We start from the raw sequence: 22,762 nt of genomic DNA, 5'->3' as shown, positions 1-22,762 counted from the left end.
TTCCAGTTTAAGAGACATGCAATGGGTTAGGAAATCAACTGTATTCCTTTGAAGGGAATCATCCCGGTATTTTACGTGACGTGACTTTAGGAGATCACAAAAGTCTACATGATGGCTCGGGCTTACGATGTGGCGCTATGGTAACATCCGGCGTCCTATGCTGTTCAAATCCCCCTTCCGGCCATCCAGTAAAATAAAACAGTCTCTCTCACTCATTTTGTAGACCGTCGAAAAATATAAGCAAATCAAGCGTCCACGAAACCGCATAGTTAAACTATTCCTGTTTACGTAAATGCCAACTTGTATTATTTGACAAGGACGTGCATCAAAACATGTCCGTTCTATGTTTAAAAGTACGACAAAAATGAGTAGCAAACACAACAGTCAGACAATGCCCGATGTAGATATTATTATGTACTGTAGACTGTCCACTGACAAAAAGATATAGGAGACATGTGGGAAACAGATGGGGCAACTGGTGTTACAAAAAGAAACAAATCTTTAGCGGTGAGTGGACATAAATATCAATGTTCTCGTCTGGCAACAAATAATGAGCGGACGTTTCATGCAAGACGTGATTGCTGTCATCTTCATGATTATTAGATTACTATTAGTTTATTATTAAACGAAGAAAACTGTACAGATGCAAAGGCATTCGGCAAACGTCAGGTCTAATTTTAAGGCAATGCTGAGTACATTTTTCCTTCGTCGATTTGTAAGAAACGCCCGCTGCCTCTAATCAAGTTTGTTATCCAGTTAACAAAGTTGCGCTTCAAGTACAACTAAATACAGCAACTCACCTTCTAGTCGCAGAGAAGGTGCAACAGGCACGCCAGAAATCTGCAAAGAACATTTCGTGGAGTTAAATTGGACATATTGCTTTGAAATAACATTATACATTATTCCTACGCTACCTCTAAGACCTAAAAGGCATATTCTTAGACTTCACATATTTGCTACGAACGAATTAAAGTGATATCATGGGCACTGCTAGTGACAAGCATCGTACTGCTGTATGCAATCCAACCGCTACCTACTGTGTTACTGAATGAGTCTACTAGCTTTCCCCAGTGAGGTGCTCTGTTTGACCGAACAGAAATGCCAGCAATATGTATGTGAATACTATTTTCATTCCGACAGCTATTGGTCTCTCATTATCTCTGTTGACCACGCTTCATAACAGTATGATAATTAATTGCTATAGCTTTCTTGGCTAATATATGGTCATATTTAAGTTAATTCGAATCCAATCGGTGCAAATATAAATTGACACTTTCAGCAGTAAATCGTGAATTAAATTATGAAACCGATGTTAATTTCGTGTCATGTTACAAATAGCAGTTATTAATAAATCAAACCAGCATTTCGAGCCGTGGATCCCAAACGAGCGGGAGCTTTACAGTTTTGCGAATGTTCTTCTGCGGCTGTCCACCTTTTACACCTGAATGCGTACCATAAAATTCAGTAAAAAATCTAAACATGTAGCCATAATTTTTTTCGGAAATTGAAAGTCATCTTAATTTCGGTTTTTCCAACTAAAATTGTAATACACAGAAAACTATGAAGTAGTCTCTCAATATGAAGAAAAGAAGACATTTTTGGTCTTTGCCTATAAAAAACAAGTTGCATAACGTTGATTTTATATGACACCACCAGCATAATAAATTACTACAATTACGTTAGTTATATATAACAGTATAACCAAATTATTCACCACCAGCATAATAAATTACTACAATTACGTTAGTTATATATAACAGTATAATCAAATTATTTTTCAAAATGGCATTGCAGGCCTAATTTTCGATACATCACAAATAACAGGCCCAAAACTTGGTTCAACCACGTAGTCTTGGTCATAGCCTTGAGCTACATATGAATATTACCCTGAACTAACATAGAATTATTATATACGAGGTCTGTTCAAAAAATTCCGGAAATCTTTTTTTCTTCGCGTACCTTTTACTTACTGTACATTGTCTCCTCCGCAATTGATATACCTCTCCCTTCGGCGTTTCCACTTAAGGAAGCAGTCTTGGTATGCCTCTTGCTCTATCGTTTGAGAATTTCGTTTATCTCGTCTATCGTTGCAAATCTTGGTCCATCAACGTGGTTCTCAACTTTGGAAAACTTTTACCGGCCCATTGTGAATATTGAACCTTGAACTCAACATTACAACCGTAGACCCACGTCTCATCGCCAGCTGTGCTTCTCTTACGGAAAATCTCCTCACAGATTGCGGGGCAAAGGTCTTTCTGGTCTTGACTCATGAACCGTGGTACGAACTTGGAGGCAATACGAAGCTTTCCAAGATCCTGCGTCAAGATCGCATGACATGATCCAACTTAAGTGTTACATTCTTCCCGGACAGTCAGTCTTCGTTTGGCACACACAATTTTGTTGATGTTTCTGACATGAGCGTCGTCGGTAGACGTCGAAGGGCGTCGAGAACGACATTCGTCTTTAACTTCCCGTGTGAATCATTCGCAACAACGATTACGGCTTAGGCACTCATCACCCTAGGCGTTCTGCATCATTTGACGTATCTCTGTAAAAGCTTTCTTGAATTGTACCCTAAATTTAATGCAGACGCTTTGCTTCTCTGCCTCTGCCATCTAGAAGATGGCAAACTGTACGACACGTTCTACTCTATACAGCACCGTTCATTAACTAATAGTCATACAACAATGAAACTTGTGGTAGTTACACCAATAAACACAGGCGTGTGCAGGGATGCCAACCGCATTTCGCTCCTGCACACCTTTGGTGCGAAATTACGAATGCTCCGTGCATTTTTGAACAGATTTCGTAGAAATAGCTTAGGTCGAATCAATAGGAATTGCCACAAGTTTTTGAGAATCAAAAGCTTTGCAGGCAGAATAATAATAAAAACCCAAAAGACAGAAGATAAAGTTCTGAAATATATGTAGGTAACAGAATTTTTCCTTTCATAAGGCAGATGTTTTCTCCAATTAAAAATATTACCAGAGTAAGAAAAGAAAATAGGTAATTTACTTCAGAGTGATGTTAGTCAATGCAACGTCTAGAATATGGATATATGCAGGCGCAACTGACATTATACACTGTACTTTAATTATATTCAATTTAAAACCAAAAATGTGAAGAAGATTCAATTGTGTTAACGATTAACTTCTAATAGTATGTATGCCAGAGCACTGCGCAGGGTTATATAGTGTTACTCTACCAGCATTCGCTCTTCAAGCCATCGGCAGGTCCACAATCTTGTTCGCGATTTTCTCCTCCCTTCTTCGACAGCCGCTAACAGAACTAACGCATCGGTCATTCACTCGTCCGTTTTCGTACAGAGACTGTGTGATCTATGATGCAGATGCATCCGGGAACTACCGTTGCAGAGCGCACAGGTCACAAATCACGATGAGGAGCACTCCTGTGAGATATAGCAAGTCTGGCGTGCTTCACTATTAACAAATACGTCCGGTGTGAGGACCGTTTTAGCTTGGACGACATGTAACTTAACTTCTGAAAAAGAGAACATTCTCACTTTTAGGCTGCAGTATTTATCTTTTATTTGCTAGTACTGGCCAATATAGACTGCGGAGTATATCAAGCACATACAAGTAGTTATAAATGACGTGTTCTGGACTTAAAGGGGCACTTACCTCAAGATAATAGGATTTCAAAGGTGGGCGATTTTAAAGGGACGCTATTTAGAGTGGCAGTAATGATCAAAGGCAAGTTCTGAAACAGATTACTATCTTATCAAAAATTACTTCGAATGTCAGGCTACACACTTGTGATAGTTATATTCAAAGTCACCCCCCCCCCCTCTCTGCCCCCCTCTCTGCTCCCCCTGGAGAATCGCCAACAAATCATCAAGGTCACCTTCACCCCCTCTCCTCGCCCTCTCCTTCCCATTCACTGGAACAATAAGATTAAAGCTCCTCCCTCAGCTCTTCTTCTATAACTGGAGCACGTAAGTGGGTGGGTTCAAGAAAATGGCTCTGAGCACTATGGGACTTAACTTCTGAGGTCATCAGCCCCCTAGAACTTAGAACTACTTAAACCTAACTAACGTAAGGACATCACACACATCTATGCCCGAGGCAGGATTCGAACCTGCGACCGTAGCGATCACGCGGTTCCAGACTGTAGCGCCATGAACCCCTTGGCCACCACGGCCAGCTGGGTAGGTTCATTCTAAAGTTGTGCACCATAGCGGGAGGCTAAGGGTGTAGCTGTTTGTTAATAACAAATTAACTTCATTGTAATTACGTTAGGTCATGTCGTTTTAGGTCTGGGGTATGAGTATGTGTTGGTAACAAATTAAGTCTAATATTACGCGATTTTCGGGGTTCGCAACACCAGTTGGGACAACACAAAGAGGTATGTAAGTACTAACTGTTACCTGCTGCTTCGCTGATACATCAGAAATTTTGTTATGATGGGTGATGGTGAGTAGGTAATCTTGTAATTATGTGAGATGCCTGTGTATATAGTGGTGTAGGGACGTATGTATAAAACTGTGTGGAATGCCCGTGTGTAGGGACACAATGAATTTTCTAATTACATTTAAAAATGACTCGTTTAATTACATTAGTGCAGAAGCAGAGTTTTTAGAGGTTTCTCTGGCTCACCTAGTATTGGATGCGATATTTTATCACCAGAGCAACACAAACCAACCTTTTCTCCCTTCCATTTTAATAAGTTGTGGTGCCTACAGTTTCGATTCATTCCCCGGTGATGACTAATGTATGACTAACATAGTTAGTTAATAGATCATAATCAAAAGCAGTCTCACCAAAAGCTTCACACATACCACGTACAAAAATACGAGTCTGTTTGTCGTTGTGAGTTTTCAAGCGTCTCGAAAGCTGTAGGAGACGAGTGACACTCAGCGTCTGAAATGCGGTTGCCTTGTGACTGTTCTAACGTCTCTGTAATTCCTAAGGCCGCCTGCATTCAAGTTCCGGGGGATATCAGATTGCTCCGAGAATTGTTGGATCGAGTAACTTTCGCAGCTGTAGTTCGCTTAGAAGTATGGACTAAGTTAAAATTACGTTTGCGAGGTGTATAGCAATAGTTTTAAATATGGTCCTCTTGATTACCCTCCGATGTTATTGTTTTGTTTCCACCAAAACTCATCACTTAAGAGAGATGGCGTAGAAACAAAATTTCATAACCCCCACATACAATATATCCTGCCTCGGGCATGGATGTGTGTGATGTCCTTAGGTTAGTTAGGTTTAAGTAGTTCTAAGTTCTAGGGGACTGATGACCACAGTAGTTAAGTCCCATAGTGCTCAGAGCCATTTGAACCATTTGAACACACACAATAACATTGGAGTTGCACTGTCACTGAATAATCTAGAGACACTAAGAGTCACCGGCCATCGGGCCAGCTTCGTCTTTACGCCTCTCACGTGTACTGTACTTAAAAACGTTAATAACCATAAAAAATACAACTTTCTGAAGTAACCTATGGCCTTTCTCAGGGTTCAAGCTATTTCCATACCAAATACTATCGGAATCGGTTCAGCGGTAGAGTCGTGGAAACGTAAAAGAGTGAGTTACTAAGCAATTAATAATAATGATTTTAGTATGGAAGTGCGGATTAAGCCAGCTGAGAGTTAAATACTCATTGTACTGATTACGTTTAATCGTATTACGCAGAGCATTCAACCAATAAAAGCATTTTCACAAATATGATGTTCAAAAGTGAGATAGTAAATAGCTTTTCTAAAGAGTATATATTTTTCCCTAAATTACGTAACATTCTTCAAATCGATAAATATCTTGTACTACACACGTTGTGAAGTAGCTTATCATTCTCATCAGGGTTCAGACTCTCGCGCCAAATTTCATGAATATGGGTTCAGTGATTTAGTCGTGGAAACGTAACAGAGAAAGTACTTTCGCATTTATAACATTGGTATGGAAGTGTGGATAGGCATGGGTTTAACATGATGAGGACTGTATTAAACTGAACTTCTCCAAAACAGGCCCATTGGTACCGACAGGCCGCCGTGTCATCCTCAGCCCACAGGCAGTATTCTAGCTGGTAACCAAGGCTGCGCTCGCATGTCAGTAAAGTGAATTGAAATGTGCGCATGGCTTTATTGCAGGGTACCTCGGTTGGGATGTTCTGGAGCTTGGTGCAAGTCTTTTTATTTGACGCCACTTCGGTAACATGCAACTCGACCTCGATGACGGTAAAATGATGAGGAAAAAAAAAACACAACGATCGGGCTGGGAACAGAACCCGTGTACCCGTGTACCTGTAGCTGTGATAACTGTGATGCAGCAACAATAACCATGTGACCACTTCTTATGTGACCAAACTGCTGGGGTCATCGATCCCTAAGCCTACACTCTACTTAATCTAACTTAAACGAACTTACGCTATAGAGAACACACACACCCCCATGCCTGAGGGAGGACTCGAACCTCCGACGGGGAAACCCGCACGGACCGTGACAAGACACCGGCTACCCCGCACGGCCAGCACATGACACCCAGCGACTACAATGTGACAGGTTTTGTGGCTTATATTAGTACAGAAGTATCGATTAAAGGCGTAGAGGACGCTATAAACATTGAATTCATTACATTGAATCGTATTATATAGAAGATATCATACAATAAAAGCATTTTCACAGTATGATATAATTCAAAAGTCAGAGAATAAATTTATAGCTTTTTTAAAGAGTAATCATTGTTTCGTATTTCGCGTTATATTCTTCAAATCAATAAATATGTTGTACTACACACTTTCTAAACGAGACTATGTTTTTCCTCGGCGTTTAAGCCATTTCCATGCCAGATATCATCAACATGAGTTCGGTGGTTTAGTCGTGAAAGCGTAATGGGCAGAGTTACTTTCGCATATATAGTATTAGTATGGATTAGGTTCGTGTGTAACTTCATAGCACTTTTGTTTTATGTTCGTATTCCGTCTGCTATGGGTTTATTTATCAACTGTCATTTTCTAATTTGCAATTAACTGTAGCTATTTGAGTTTACAAATTATCATTCTGTCGTTTGGAGCAAGTGAGTAGAACTGTGGACGCTGGACTGCCAAGTGGTGAAATCGGAACATTCACGACACACTCTTCTCTTTGAGTTCGACAGAGGAGTGAGAGCAGCAAGATAAATGTTTGCTCGTTTCAAGGAGGATCGTTTTGACATTAGTGACTTTCCTTGTTCAGGAAGACTTCCGGGGTTTGTCGAAGATCGTCTAAACGCATTAATCAACCACGATACGCGTCAGTGTACTTGAGAACTGGCAGATATAATGAACTGTGATCATTGTCATCGTGTGACATTTGCACGCAATGGGGAAGGTTAAAAAATCGGGTATGTGGGTACCGCATGTTCTACGCCAAAATCGCAAAAATCGGCGAATGGCCATATGTGCAACTCTGCACGTGAACAGCACCGACCATTCCTGTCCTGTATCGACACTAGTGACGATAAATGGCGTCTTTAATTCTAACATAAGGAAAATAAGGGAAGGTTGAATCCCAACAAAGCAGCAACTCCCCGTACAAAGACCTGCACAAAAGATGATGTTACACATCTGGTGGAACAGCGATGGTGTGGTGTACTACGAACTGCTTCCCCGAGGAGTAGTCGTCATTGATGACGTTTTTTGTCGATAATTGTCAACAACTGAGACGTCTTGCTGACGCAATCCAAGAAGAACGACCAGTGAGACTGTGTGAAGTGGTGTTACTGCAGGACAACGCCCGACCACATACTGTTATATTGACAAAAGACAGTGAGCAGGATTTGAGTTGAGACCGCAGACCTTCACCTTTCCCGCTCTGTACCGAACAACCTCCAAGGAATTTCATTTCTGGATGCATATGCGCTCTGATCATGACGAGTTCTTCGCCTGAAAACCACGCGATTTGTACAGTCGCGGAATCTAAAAGCACAACAGCGTTGGCAAACTGTTGTAAATTAGGAGAGTATATTATTGATGACTAAAGTCTCTGTTATGTGTATCTGTTGCGTTTATTGAACTTATGGAAAAACGCTACGAACTTACGCACCAACCTAATACTCTCATTTTCCAACGTTTTCTCCTATTTCTAAGCTTCCACTATTTTAGGTATTTTTCCTAATTTTTAGCAGTTTTTGGTATTTTTTCCAAATTTTGCACAATTTTATGTATTCTCCCAATTGCGTGGGTTTCCCACTGCTCTTGATGTCTAGTCAACGTTGCGTCAGCTTCGAGTCGCGTGACGCCGACGTCATAATGCTTTCTGCCAGTCGCAATGCAAGATGTGCCCGAAAGTATCGGAATAATTTATCACTGATAAGCCATCCCCACAATATTAGTGTGTTGTGCCATCATAGTGAGTGTATTAAATTGAAATAGTTCTGTTTTTCATTAGGGCATTGTTGTGACACCACGTAATCCAGTATAATATTCCTGTATTTTGTCGCGACGTAAGACTGTGCTAGTGTGTCGATAACTGTAACAGACCAAATAATTATAAGACGTGTGTGTCAGGTGAGTAACAGACATTTTATTGTATTAAACAGATTCTACGAAAATGGCAAGGAAAAAATACTGGATGAACAGATTCTCAGGCTACTTTACTGACAGGGTGAGAGTGATGCTGAAGGAAGAGACGAATGCGGAGGCACTGAAATGGACAAAGATTAATGCGATGACCATGACAGTGCTGAAGAGTTTGTGACAGTCGTTGAAGAAGTGATATTCTGGGAAAAGGACGACAAATTACATCCCTAAAAACCACTCAAAAGGCTAATACTGCTAGAGAAGCACGCAGCTGTGTATGTGCCAGGAAGAACAATAGGACTGTTAGGTGCGATAAAGGTAAAAAGGTTCATTTGTAAGACATACCGAGTGTTTACATACCTGAGTGTAAGTTATCATGTGAAAACGTATTTCACTACGCATTGGATTGTGAACACATATTTGATACCAATAAAACAAAAATTTCTACCCTTGATTTTAATTATTTCGTTAACTGGTATGTGGAGCTCCCCAGTATAATGTTCAGCGGTGGTATACGTAGGTGTACTATTGCAGGGACTATAAAAAATAACAATTTTCGTACTTGGATGGAGGTACTATTCTGAGATGAAGAGTATGAGAAAAAAGCCATATCAGAACAGACTGATGAAGTCTCAGGATTGTGTTTCTCGGCATCGATACCATCATAGACAGAAGCGGTAAAGCTTTTCAGACCCGCTGTTTTATGAGAATTCAGATTCAGTGAGACGGAAGCCCAAGGACCGTTACCTCCCACGTCACAACCTCATTTTCCCCGCGACCTCTCTCCGCCACAGCGTTTCAGCTTTCAAGCCACTTCCTCGGCGGCCCGGCCATACATCAAACAGGTTGTGAAGCTCGCTTTGGTCGCCAGTCATTTATGCGGCATTATGCAAGTCGATGGCGCATCGGAAATCCTTAGCCCGCCTGCCGAGGCTGGTGTGGGCATCCGAGCCCCGAGCCCGGCGCTCGATGGCTGAGCTGGATCCAGCGGGCTCGGTGAAACCCTTCCACCCTTCTCCCCCCCGCCCTCCCGCCTCTCCCCACACCCAACTACCAGCAACACTCACCCCCTTTCTGTTTCCAGCAGCGACAAAGCTCAGAGCCGGGGATTCCCCCGCTTCCACATACAATGCCGGCTCAACATAAAGAACGCGGCATGGGCCACCGCATTGTTTCTGTCCCTGCAGTGTTCGCTGCCTGTGGCCGAAATGCGCACGCTGGTGAATGATTGCGACAGAAATCTGAAGGCGCGAGGCAACACACGCCAGCCTTCCGAGAGCGAAGTGATGTTTTGTGCATGGAGTTGGGCTTGAAGCTAGGCTACAACGAGCGCTGCACTGTGAAATGAGCAGTGAACGAATTTTCAGCGCCCGTAATTAGAGATAGGACAAAATTCTCGTAAATGATAAAGCAAAATCAACTGTTTTTACAGACAAGTCGAAATCAGCGTTTTTGTTTATTTATTATTTTTTTTACAATTTTTTCGAAATTTGGGACGTCCCCGATCTCGTGTAAAAGGGTCGTTAATCTGAGTGGAACACGTTACTAATATCGGTCAAAATTCAGTTTCGTCGTTCAGCAGTTCCCGGACGATGAAACTGGATTCCGACTTTATGTTCCTTGGCTGCTTCGCGCATAATCTTGAAGTGACAGTTCAGTGCAGCGTCAAAATCTGAAGCACTAGATATCAAGCGAAAATACGATATTTCCAGCGAACTCCATTCAAGAAGCTGTTTTAGTCGTAGGGTAAAATTGCCTAGGAGGCATATTCTGAAAGTAAGTCTGCAAGATTTTTATATTATTTTTTTAGAAAAAATGTATTTGAAACAGTTAATCATGTTCTTGATAAATTTGTGCACTCTTTTTCCAGATACAGTGAGGTAAAAAAAAAAAGTCATGGGACACCTCTCACAATCGTGACGGACTCCCTTTTGTCCGGCGTAGTGCAGCAAATTCGACGTGAGATGGACGCAAGTCGTTGGAAATCCCATGAAGAAATACTGAGCCATGCTGTCTCTATAGCCGTCCATAACCACGGAAGTGTTGCCGCTGCAGGAGTCTGTGCACGAACTGACCTCTGGCCTGTGTCACGTAAGTATTCGATGAGATTAATGTCAGTCGAACTAGGGGGCCAATCATTCGCTCCATATTGTCCGGAATCTTCAAAACAATCGCGAACAGTTGTGTCTCGGTGACATGGCGCATTGTCATCCATTAAAAATACGATATTTGTTTTGCTGCAAATGGTCCCTAGGTAGCCTAACATAACCATTTCCATTGTATGATCGTTCAGTTGGACCATTCCATGTAAACATAGCCAACTCCATTATGGTTCAGATGGTTCAAATGGCTCTAAGTACTATGGGACTTAACATCTGAGGTCATCAGTCTCCTAGACGTAGAATACTTAAACCTAACTAACCTAAGGACATCACACACATCATTCCCGAGGTAGTATTCGAACCTGCGACCGTAGCAGCAGCGCGGTTCCGGACTGAAGCGCTTAGGCCCGCTTGGCTACAGAGGTCAGCCACACCATTATGGAGCCACCACCAGCTTGCACAGTGTCTTGTTGACAACTTGGGTCCGTGGCTCTGTGGGTCTAAGCCCTACAATCTTACCAACTAAAATCAGGACTCATCTGACCAGGCCACGATTTTCTAGACGTCTAGGGTTAACCGATATGCTCAAGAGCCTAAGAGAGGCATTGCAGGTGATGTCGCGCTGCTAGCAAAGGCACTCGCGTCTGTTGTCTGTTGCCGTGGCCCATTAACGGCATATTTCGCCGCACAGTCCTAAAGGATGCGTTCTTCGAACGTCCCACACTGACATCTACATCTACACTCTGAAAACCACCATGAGGTGCATGGCAGAGAGTACGTACCGTTGTACCAGTTATTAGGGTTTCTTCCAGTTCCATTCATATACGGAGTGTGGGGAGAATGATTGAATGCCTTTGTGCACGCAGTAATTATTCTTATCTTATCTTCAGGATCCCTATGTGAATGATACGTAGGGGATTGTAGTATATTCCTAGGGTAATCATTTGAAACCTGTTCTTGAAACTTTTTTCATAGACTTTCTCGGGATCATTTATGTCTACCTTTAAGACTCCTCCAGGTCAGTTGTTCCTTAAGTGTTTCCGTGACACTCGCATGGATTAAATAAACCTGTGGCCATTCGTACTGCACTTCTCTGTATGAGTTCAATATCCCCCGTTAGTCCAACCTGGTATAGGTCCCACACACTTGAGCGATATTTTCAAACCGGTCGCACGAGTGATTTGTAAGAAACCGTCTTTGTAGCTTGACTGCACTTCCCGCGCATTCTACCAACAAACCGAAGCCTACCACCTGCTTTACCCACGACTGAACTTGTGTGATCATTCCATTTCATATTCTGCGGTTACTTCACGCAGTGACGCTTAACACGGACAAATCTATGCAAACGCCGTTGTATTAGGCCGTTAAGCGGAGGCCGTCGCCCACACAGTTGTCAGTGGAGAGGTAATGCCTGAAATTTGGTATCCTGACACTGTGGGTCACGGAATATGATTCCCGAAACGGAATGCCCCATGTGGGTAGCTAAAAGTCTGTTAATTCTTGTTGTGCAGGTAGAGTCACGTCGATAATATTTTCAAATGAATGCCCTTAGTACAAATGACAGCTTCACCAATGCACTGCCCTTTTATACCTTGTGTACGAGATATTACCTCCAGCTGTATAACTGCATATCTGTCACATGTCGTTTGTCACCTTGGTGTAATCGCCATTCCGTTCAGTGCATGCGTTGAGCTGTGGCACAAGCTTCTCTATGCTCTACTAGGAGAATCACTCCTGCCAGCTTCGTCCCCCACTTCAGAACCTCTTTCTGCAACTGTTCATTGGCTGAAAATTTAATTCCACTCGTGTGTACGTTCAGTGAGATGAAAGGATGATAATCTGAATCAGGGGATACGGGGTGTTTCAAAACATGGCAACAAAATGAGTCCTAAAGCGCTCTGCTGGCTAGGGCTGTGTGAGTACGGTCGTTATCATGTAACAAGCACAGTCCTATCGTTAGCATTCTCCTCGTTTTGAAAGATCCTTTTCAGGTTTTTATAGACTCAATAATATCGTTGTGCGTTGATGGTCTCTCCCTGAGGCAGAAATTCGATGAAAATTATCCCTTTTCTGTCCCGAAACACTGAGGCTAAGATTTCTTTGCCCGAAATTGTGTCTACTAATTTCCATGATTCTGGAAGGCATGACGCTAGAAGCTGTATAGTTTATGCAATAAATTGGAGAGAACCGTCGTCGTTGCAATATTCATTTTCTTTATTACCTTATGACTAGTTTCGAGCCTACGCTCATTGTCAGATCATTCACTAAGCTATGCTGTAACATCCATTACGATAGCCACATGACTTTTCATTTCAATTGAACATTTCTTGTAAATTAGAGTAGGGCTAAACTGCTGACGGTGAATCTGTTTGACAACTGTCTTTTTGTCCACCTTTCATTCTGTGATATACAAATGATTAGCTTTACAGAGCATTCACACAAGGTTGGCGCCGGTGGCGACACCTACAACATGCTGACATGAGGAAAGTTTCCAACCGATTTCTCATACAAAAAACAGCAGCTGTCCGGCGTGAAACGTAATTGTGATGCCTCGCGTAAGGGGAGAAATGCGTACCATTACTTTGTTAAAGGTCGGATTGTAGCCTATCGCGACTGCGGTTTATCGTATCACATTCCCAAACATTGCATTTACTGTATGTTCCCTCAAACTCCTACATTTTTCTGCATTTATTTATTTATTTCTGTTTATCTTATTGATATTGCAAAGTTCCTTATGTAATCTGTAGCTACAGTGATAATTGTTCCTTCTTTTCATTGGTTTGTGAATCACTGTACATGTTTGATACCTCCTGAAGTAGCCTTCTCAAGCACTAATTTTACCTTATTTTATTATTTTTGTTTATTAATAGTAACTGTTACGTAGGGATGCTGTTGCTATTTTGTGTTAAGGTTTATCCTGTTTATTTATTTACTGTTCATTTTGTTACCTTTTCAATGCATTACCATCACACTGTCAAAGATGTTACTTACTGTAAGTGTCTGCTTCAATCTAGACGTGTAACTTATCTTCCAATGCTGCTTACAAACATTGTAACTTCTTGGTGTCAATACTCAGTAAATGGCTGAAAATGGCCTTGTAGATCGAAAACCGGTTAACACAATAAAAGTAATACTCTAGAACAAAAGCAAACTTATGCTTTTCATTTATTAAGAGGTCTAATCTTACGTGAAAAGTTCAACACAGCAAGACAAGTGTTAGAGTTATAAATTGTGTATGTCTTGAGACGGCACAACTCTCCGTGAGCACTCAGACTATATGCATCCAGTGTTTGAAAATAACAGTATTTATTGACTTGCAAGAAGCATTACACGTAATTTCATATATTTACGAAACGTTTTATCACTAACACCTCTCACAGAATAATGAAAGAAAAAAAACCGTTTGCCGCTTACATTTTTGCTGTTGAAGTAGTATAACTGCCGCATCAGGTATGACGTTTCACTTTATTTCTTCTTGACTACTAACTGTATTTGCAAGACACTGCACAACCAGTAGGCAGATACAGAACTGAATGTACCAGAAAACTTATATCATTGTACAGTAAATGTTTCTGGATACATGACATCATAAACATTGAGATACGTGAAAAACGAGGAACTGTTACCCAGTTTATACTCACTCAGTGTTTAATAATCTAGCGACTTGAAATAATCTTTAAGCATTATTTGAAGCCTTTTCTCAACTTTTTCTTGCTTACACGCTCAACATCAAATATTTAGTACATTAAGTTATTTATAAAGGTGTCAAAAGTTCGAAGTTGTTTTATACATGGAAGTTCGATTCTTTAAAGAATAGGGGGTTTATTGGTCACCAATATCCAAGTTTAGAAGAGTTTGAGCATTGTTACATTATTGTGGGAAAAGTAAACGTCAGTGATGAAAGTAGCAGATGTTGACAAATACAAAAGGGAAAATATTTCAGGCGGAGATGAAGGGGACAATAACGTACTCTACTGAACCTTCAAATCTAATGGTTACAGATCCAAGCAGGTCTCACATTATCGCCATTGGTTCTTGTTTTAAGCATGGGATGAAAGTGATGAACTGCATGAATGCTAACTTGGCGAAGGGTCTCTTACGTGTATCTGCAATGACAACGCCGCAGGGATACAAATCCCTTCACTATATAGTGGGCCAGTAAATTTCCATGACCACTATAAATGTGGATGCTGTTAAACGTCTGGTGTTACACAGACGGCACTTTGTCTTCCGTCTTCGAATATCGACTCTGGGCGGCTGTTTCCACATTAGAGTTAAGTGTTAAATTAGTGCTTTTACGTCTTAGAAGAGAATCTTAAAGTACGATGATGCTTAAAAAACATGGTTTCAGAGCAGTGGCGGCTGGTTAACTTATGCTAATGTGCTAATTTGTAAATATAACAGTAAACTAATACAATTTTGCTTCGAATGCGAGTCGGAAATTGCACTAAAATCACGAGACTTCTCTTTAAATGAATGCTGATATGCAAATAAAATGGACGGAAACATGTTTTGTAACGCTACTCCCGTAATAAACAGGTGTCGAGTGCTGAAATGATATTCAGTCATGCTATGATCAACTCAGAGAAGGGATGCTGCTGTCTGTTTTTTGACTATGCATGCTTTGATGTAACATCATCCCTTCCGGTACTGCAAGTTCACAGCATCTGGTCAGTATTTTTCTTTGAAACTGCAAGGTCCAGGTGTGGGGCATGAGGGATCTGTGATTAGCTGTTGTAACAACACCGTAGCTGAATGGTCTAACACACAGAATGTTTAATTTGTTGACTCTGGTTCATTTACTGCTGTTACCAACATTTGTTTGTTGTATTAATCGCAATGTTAAACCATTAACTATAAAATTTAGTTTTATCTAAATGTTCCAGTAACCTGCTTAAAATTAATGTAATCAATTAAATTATAATTGCTACCCTTCTAAGTCAAACGACTAAAAGCTAAATGGTGGTAAAAAGTGAGTATATGGGTATTTTAGTATGAAAATGTTTTCTGTAGATGATATACAAATGAGCTGCTAAAGAGGCCATTTTCTAATAGATTTGAAGAGTCTGTTACATGTACTTAAAACTTAAATTTAACAGAGGAGGGGCGTGGTACGAGGCTCACCTATTTGTCTTACGTAATACTGGTAGTTTCGAAATACTTGCAAAATATTCAGATCTACTTGTTAACGATCCAGAATCAATCCATAAGCTCAAATACTCAAACACTCACGAAAATCTAGAAGAAGATTTACCTCTAACCTACAAAAGAAATTGAAGAAGCTATTAAAACCTTACAAAGCTAGTGAAGAAAACTCCATCACAGGAGAACTTCTGAAATGGCGTCGACGAAAACAAAAAGAAAAGAATATCAAAAATTGATGTTCGCGAAAACCTTGAAAATTGAAAAACTGTAAGGGGAGTGGAAGGTGGCCTTGTAATTCCATTACATAAGAAAGGCAATAAAGAAGATTTAAGAAATACAGAGCAATTGCTTTCCACAATTCCATATAAAATATTTACCAAGATTACAGTAAAGAGAGTAGAAAAACACTGGAGAGTAATTTATGTGAATATAAAGGTGGTTATAGGAAGAACAGATGACGTTCTGAACAAATATTAAATCTGAACATGCCACAGATGACTGAATTCAAAAGATGTTTTTTGACTTGGGAAAGGCCATTGATTCCAGTGACAGAAACTATAGATCAAATCCTGAGTGGATCGTAGGAAAAGGTAAAATGCTCTCTAAAGGTTTCCCTTTGGATATGAGGAACTACTGAGTAGCCGTGGTCTAATGCACAGAGTGGCACTGTCGTTTTGGCTTCGATTTCTGCTGTTATCAACATTTTTTGTTCATTTTATTTTATTCCTTGCTATGTTAAACTATTAATTATAAAATTTAAATATATTTTACAGTTCAGTTTATATACATAATGTTAATATATTCAGTGTAGTTACAATTACTACCCTTTTAAGTCAAAACGCTATAGGCCACCACATTGTATCACACAGGCAAAACTTTGCATGTGCCGCCACTGCTACAGAATCATTATTTTCTTTGATTCATTATATTTAATTGATTTAATAAAAATGATTTTTTCAATAATGTAAATACATTTGAACTCTGATGTCAAGAAGTATAATTAAAATGAAACAAGAAATGAACAAATACCAAAACTGGGGAAATATAAGACCGAAAGTGGTTGGAAATCACACCAAAAACTGGCAAGAAATAACACTGAAATAGACAAAGTATAGCAGCGAAATGAACCACAAATTAATTTTTTTATTGTCCTTACCCACAACTAATAGCATTACCCTTTTCGTATAAAAGCTATCTGAATGTGGTTTGTCGGATCAGAAGAAAACGTCCTATCGCCGTCAGAATGACGGTGATATCAGTCAGTAAGATCGTAAGTGGCCGTAGGAATTGATACAAGATGGGCCAGGTTTCTGAAATTACAATTTTTTTATCTAACAAAATCGGTGGTCTTGAAGATGCGTCGTGTCCTAACAACTAAATTCGACAGAAAGTACTCTAAACTGATATTCCGGTATTGTTTCTAGGTATTTCATTCGGCTGTTTTACTGATGCTATTTCATTGATTACCAAACTATAAATATAATTTGATTTTCAAACATACTTGTGGCAGTACAACTCAATGGAAACATTGCAGCACATAAAAAGTGATCCATAACGTAACAACATCCATAACCTATAGAACTAATAAGAGGTTAAAATATCAATTTATGCACTTCAATGTTTCGGTTGAGTTGGCCTTCCACAAGCATGTCTGACGACACTGTATAGTTTCAAAATCGATAATGCGAGTTAAGTATCGTCAACAAATTGACTATCCTGTGACACTATGCTCACGAAATACGTCCGAACGCCCCTAAGGTCCCGCCCCAGCCTACAGTGCTTGTACTTTAAACGATTGAAGGTTATTCCCTCGATGTATTTTCGAAGGTAAATCGCTTTTTTGTATAACAGATATAAGCTTCCAACGGTATACGCAAATAACATATTTTTGTATTAGTAGTATGGATGCTACCATTTTTTATTTTTCCAGTCTGAAATTATATCCTCATATCATTACATAAAGCGTATCAGCAGGTCAGGAAGGAACGGTAGAAAAAGTATTTCTATTCAGATAGCAATAATGTTTGACACTGAAACAAAAAAGAATTAGAACGACAGATATGATCTTGCTAGATTTCAACATAATCAAGCAGCTAGAAATGGCTTTCTTCAAAGTGCAGCATCAAGAGATAATCTTTAAGAAAGAGCTTACAGAACTTTGAAGCAGTATAAAATATTTTGGTAGCTTGGTAAACTTTACATCTGATCGTGTTAATAGATTTACTGGACTCATTCACCCTTGTTGTTTTTTTTTATTATTGTCAAACAAACTGTGTTAAAAACCTAAATTTTTGGATTGTTTGTGTAACCTAAGGCCCTTATATAATTAGCTAAAAGCGCTAGAGTTCCCAGGTTTGATTTAACGATTCTTCCTGCCATGTCGACCTGATAAAGGTTTACAGTCGAAACTAGTAGAAGGAATTACAACTTATTCTCAGAGAAGATTTTTCGTTCTAAAAGTGTGTTTTCTGATTAAATAAACAGCTGTGGAGCATTGCCTGAGAGAAATTATTTAAGCTGCAAATATTCGCCGGAGGCAGTCCACATTATTACAATACGAGTATTTACAGGGCATAGCTCCTTAATAAGTATTGGTGATGTGCATTGAAGATGTTGGTATCTTAAGATAACACGCAGACGCTCCTTTGTCCGAATAACAATACTGTTGGTTGAAAGGGCAGAACAGATCTTTGTGGCATGATTCCATACTTGCGTGTGAACTGTGGGACGGCAGTTTGAACAACTGTTCCAGATGTAGAGCTTTTGCTAATTGAATAAAACTACAGGAGAAAATATGTAACTTCATATTTTTCATCATCAGCAGATGTTTCGTAAACCAGAAATTTTCTCATTTTCATATCTAAACGAGAGGTCTCTGTCGAAAAACGACACATTTGTGCTTCTTCGTTAGTCCAGCAAGTTTATGTCATCAAGGAAACAGCCGGCATGTCCTACATGCACCTACATGCACTCTCCTTTCTGGAGAGCGACAACCAAAGAAATTACTTGCACGAAACAAAAACTGAAACACCGTCAGCGACGTAAAGATTTCTTGAATTGTAAGACAACACAGTGTCCTTTCGCAGGAGCAAATATCCTTTTTCTCATTATTTGAATCATACATTTCAATTGTAAGTTCCAGCATATGTTGAAACCTTTCCGTCTCCTCTGTATCTGTTTTGTTACGCAACCTTCCCTTCTACAATGCCCTATGAAACTGTCCCATAGGATTTCTATCTCTTGCTTAATAATAACAAATGCAATCTTCCCTTTGAAATTAATTCTCTTTCTCAGTAATAATAAGTGCAATCTTCGCATACAAATTTAAATGCTGCTTATTAAAAGTGATTTGCTGATTACTTCGACAAAACATAGAATATGTCGCCGTCGAGGCCCTCAGTCGTTACCTGCAATAATCCAGAACTGTTCCATACCTTTTTTACTGTTACTGGATCGCCATATGACTGCTACATCGAACTGCGACATGAATATACTGTTTTACGATTCTCTATTAGCTGGTGGTAGGTTGTCATAATAAGTGGCTGTATTTATTACGAAAGCTGACGTTATTCTTTAATAGCGAAGCTGACATATGTTCAGTAGTCGTGAGTTTCTCAAAAAAAATTATTCAATAATATTAGTTTCTCTTATGATGATAGTTAGCAGATGTTTCTGTACATCCGTTTATAATCTCTTGTAGGCTGGCCGCGGTGGTCTAGCGGTTCTAGGCGCTCAGTCCGGAAATGCGCGACTGCTACGGTCGCAGGTTCGAGACCTGCCTCGGGCATGGATGTGTGTGATGTCCTTAGGTTAGTTAGGTTTAAGTAGTTCTAAGTTCTAGGGGACTGATGACCACAGATGTTAAGTCCCATAGTGCTTCGCATACAACCGACCTTCCGTGCTCGTTCCATTTCTTGTCGCTGTACATCGTTGCTAGATATTTAATCAACGTGACAATGTGAAACAGCATATCGGTGACGCTGTATTTCAATATTACAGGATTGTTTTTCCTACTCACCGGCACTGACTTCCATTTTGACACATTGAAGGCAAGCTGCACTCATGAAACCAAACAGAAACTCCAGGTCACGCCGTACCATCGTACATTCGTTCAAGGATACCACTTTTCCGTGCAATACAGAGTCATCAGCAAAAAATCGTACACAGCTGCTCATGTTGTCCGTCAGAAGGTTTGTTTACATTGTTGTGCCAGAAATACACTGCTCCAGGCACCATAACGAAGCTTAATGGGACACACCGTTGTTCAGATAGAAAGAATCGATTTTCGGTTTTCATCATATTTCGATACATTAAAGTTTTATTTAAGTACTCTGAAAAGTATATTGCTGAATAAATTTTTTTCTAGCATTTAAAGAGCATTCATTTTCCTATCACATGTGTTTATGTGACACGCCCACTTTTCTGTCAACCACTGTCAACCCACCCACTGTCAACTGTACGCCATATGGAGATGCCATTATTAGTAAAATAGAATGTGTAGGCCATGTTCAAAAAGTTATGGAACATTGCTGAGAAAACTAACTGTTGATATGAGAGGAAATAAATTAGAATATGGAAAATTGTTGACTGGACAGGGTGTGTTAACTAAAACTGAAATAGAAAACTTGCAGGTATATTATGGGCAGGCAATCAATTAGGACAAATAAAGAAAATCTGGAAGCAATGAAGAAAGATGTTTGGGCTATATTCTTGCATAAGTCCTCTACTGGTGATAAGCCATGTAATGGATTGTGCCCATCAGGAGAAAATTTGTGGTGAAAGTACGATAGGGCTTAGGCAACTGGAGAATCTTTATCTCACCAGAATTCTCTTCCTACTGCTGTTATTACAGCAGTTAAACCTATTTGCAGAGTCTTGGCTCATCCTGACCTAAGGAAATCTCTGCATGGGCATACACAGAACCCAAATGAATGTTTCAACAGCATAATTGGAAACGCCTTCCTAAAACTGTATTTGTAGGCATGCATACAATGAAACTAGGAGTTCACGATGTTGTTATTACATTTAAATGTGGTGGTATTGGAAGGTGTTGGGTAATGAAAAAGCTGGGAATTAATCCTGGTGAAAATATGACCACTGGGCTGCAACATTGCGATAAAATGAGGATAGCCGATGCAGACAGGTCTGCATCTAATATGGACAAGAATCCAAGCCAAACACCCAGGAAGGTGTAAAAGAAGCTGCAAGACCTGCTAGATGCCAAAGAAGGTCCATCATATACAGCAGGACAGTTTTAATTAACTGTAAGTAACAAATTTCAAAAGTTTTTTCTTTAAAGTCAATTTACCGCAAATTAAAATTTTCAGTACATATGTCCCATTATATCAGAAACTATTATAGATAAATTAATTAAATTTTCAGAGACTCTGCATAACATAAAAAGCTCTGGTACAACATTCATTAATATTCTCCCATTAGGAAGTTCACAAACAAATATTTTCTGGAGAAAAAACTTAATATTTTTTGTTAAAAAATTTAAAAAAGTATTTCTTAAAAAGTATAAAATGGATAAAGTAGATTTTAGCACAGTTGATTCTATTAGCACACTGGACTCGCATTCGGGAGGACGACGGTTCAATACCGCGTCCGGCCATCCTGACTTAGGTTTCCCGTGATTTTCCTAAATCGCTCCAGGCAAAAGCCGGAATGGTTCCTTTGGAAGGGCACGGCCGACTTCCTTCCCCGTCCCTCCCTAATCCGATGAGACCGATAACCTCGCAGTTTGGTCTCTTCCCATAAACAACCCAACCCAACCCTCTATTTGCATCATGTAACATACAGTAAAAACATTAAGGTCCTGCATCAAATAGTTTATTTCAGAAATGGATCAAATACTTGCCTAGATTAACATGGGTTAGATAGGCAGGGTGTGGTCCCCTTCAACAGCACAATTAGAGCGTTGCTCAGTCGCTCAGAACGACTCCCAGCTTCACGTTCGCTGACGTGGCTGTTTCGAGCCATTATCGACGTCCTCAGGTCCCCAGCAAGCGCTCAGCCGCGTAACGACTTTTACTTTGATCGCCGTCGCACTGGCCGGCGTATAATTTACCGTACTCTCCGCGTCTGCCCCCTCCCCTACCCCACCCCTGTGTCAGGCACAGTGCGCCACACGTCGCCGCAGTTTTTCCGATACCGCGCCGCACAAGTCGCGGAAGAACTGTAAAAACAAACGAATCATTAACGCGCATCAAATGTATCGACCGGCACTCCTAAAGCGCTGCACTCGACCGGGGATAACTTTTTTCCCCCGTTTTATACTCCCTACTTCTGGTACGAGCAACGTTCATTAAATCAGGGGCGGACCACTAGGAATAACGGACTTCGTTTTTCTTTCTTTTCCGCCATTTTTTTACTGAAAAAAAGAGGAGAGAGGGAGAGGGAGAGAGAGAGAGAGTTCACGGAAAGCAACCAACTCATTAAATACGCCGAACGACGGAATAAGCAATTAGAACTCGATGAAACACCGAGAACCAATACAGAGCCATGTAGCAACGAGGTTCAAACGAAAGCAAGGGAACTCACTGCCGCCCGCCCCCCCCCCCCCCCTTTCCCTCCATTCCGATATTGCCTCAATTACCGAGAGAGCAGGTACCAATTCGTTGTCCACTAATGACAATTTTACTGTCCCAAAAACAAACAGTCGCGATTCCGCAGAAATATTTTAATGCTTACTCAGTGATTCGCTAATCATACGTGTAGCTTCTCAGTCCGTTAGTAATGAACATTTCGTTTAAAATGACAAAAAAATGATTAGTCTCCAGGCTGTGTGAAAATTTGCATGGAGGTGTTACGTGTACGTACAACAACTAGCAAATACCCTTTTTCCTGCTTTATAACTGTAAGATAGACCTCCTGGGTTGGTTTCTCTTTTACGTAAAAATTAAGTCGACAAGGAACACATCCATCTAAATTATACCGAAAACAAAATGACCATGGTGGTTCAGCCAACACAGTGAAAACAGATTAAACAATCCTCGGTGAG

The 22,762-nt window shown here is 40.3% G+C and overlaps 1 protein-coding gene across 5 annotated transcripts in view; it reads right to left on the bottom strand.

The window, feature by feature from the left end:
• LOC126335195 (extracellular serine/threonine protein CG31145) overlaps positions 1 to 22,762 on the bottom strand; it is a 1,599,051-nt gene that overhangs the window by 1,174,300 nt on the left and 401,989 nt on the right. For 3 of the 5 annotated variants that reach the window (XM_049998199.1, XM_049998198.1, XM_049998201.1), the window contains exon 2: positions 801 to 840. The exons of the other annotated variants lie outside the window; for them this stretch is intronic. The gene's annotated coding sequence lies outside the window, so the exon portion shown is untranslated. The remainder of the gene's footprint in view (positions 1 to 800; positions 841 to 22,762) is intronic. 5 annotated transcript variants of the gene reach the window in all.

This window comes from Schistocerca gregaria, chromosome 2 (genome assembly GCF_023897955.1).
Source record: "Schistocerca gregaria isolate iqSchGreg1 chromosome 2, iqSchGreg1.2, whole genome shotgun sequence".
In the NCBI taxonomy this organism is placed as follows: domain Eukaryota; kingdom Metazoa; phylum Arthropoda; class Insecta; order Orthoptera; family Acrididae; genus Schistocerca; species Schistocerca gregaria.
This window is presented reverse-complemented; position numbering and strand designations above follow the sequence as displayed.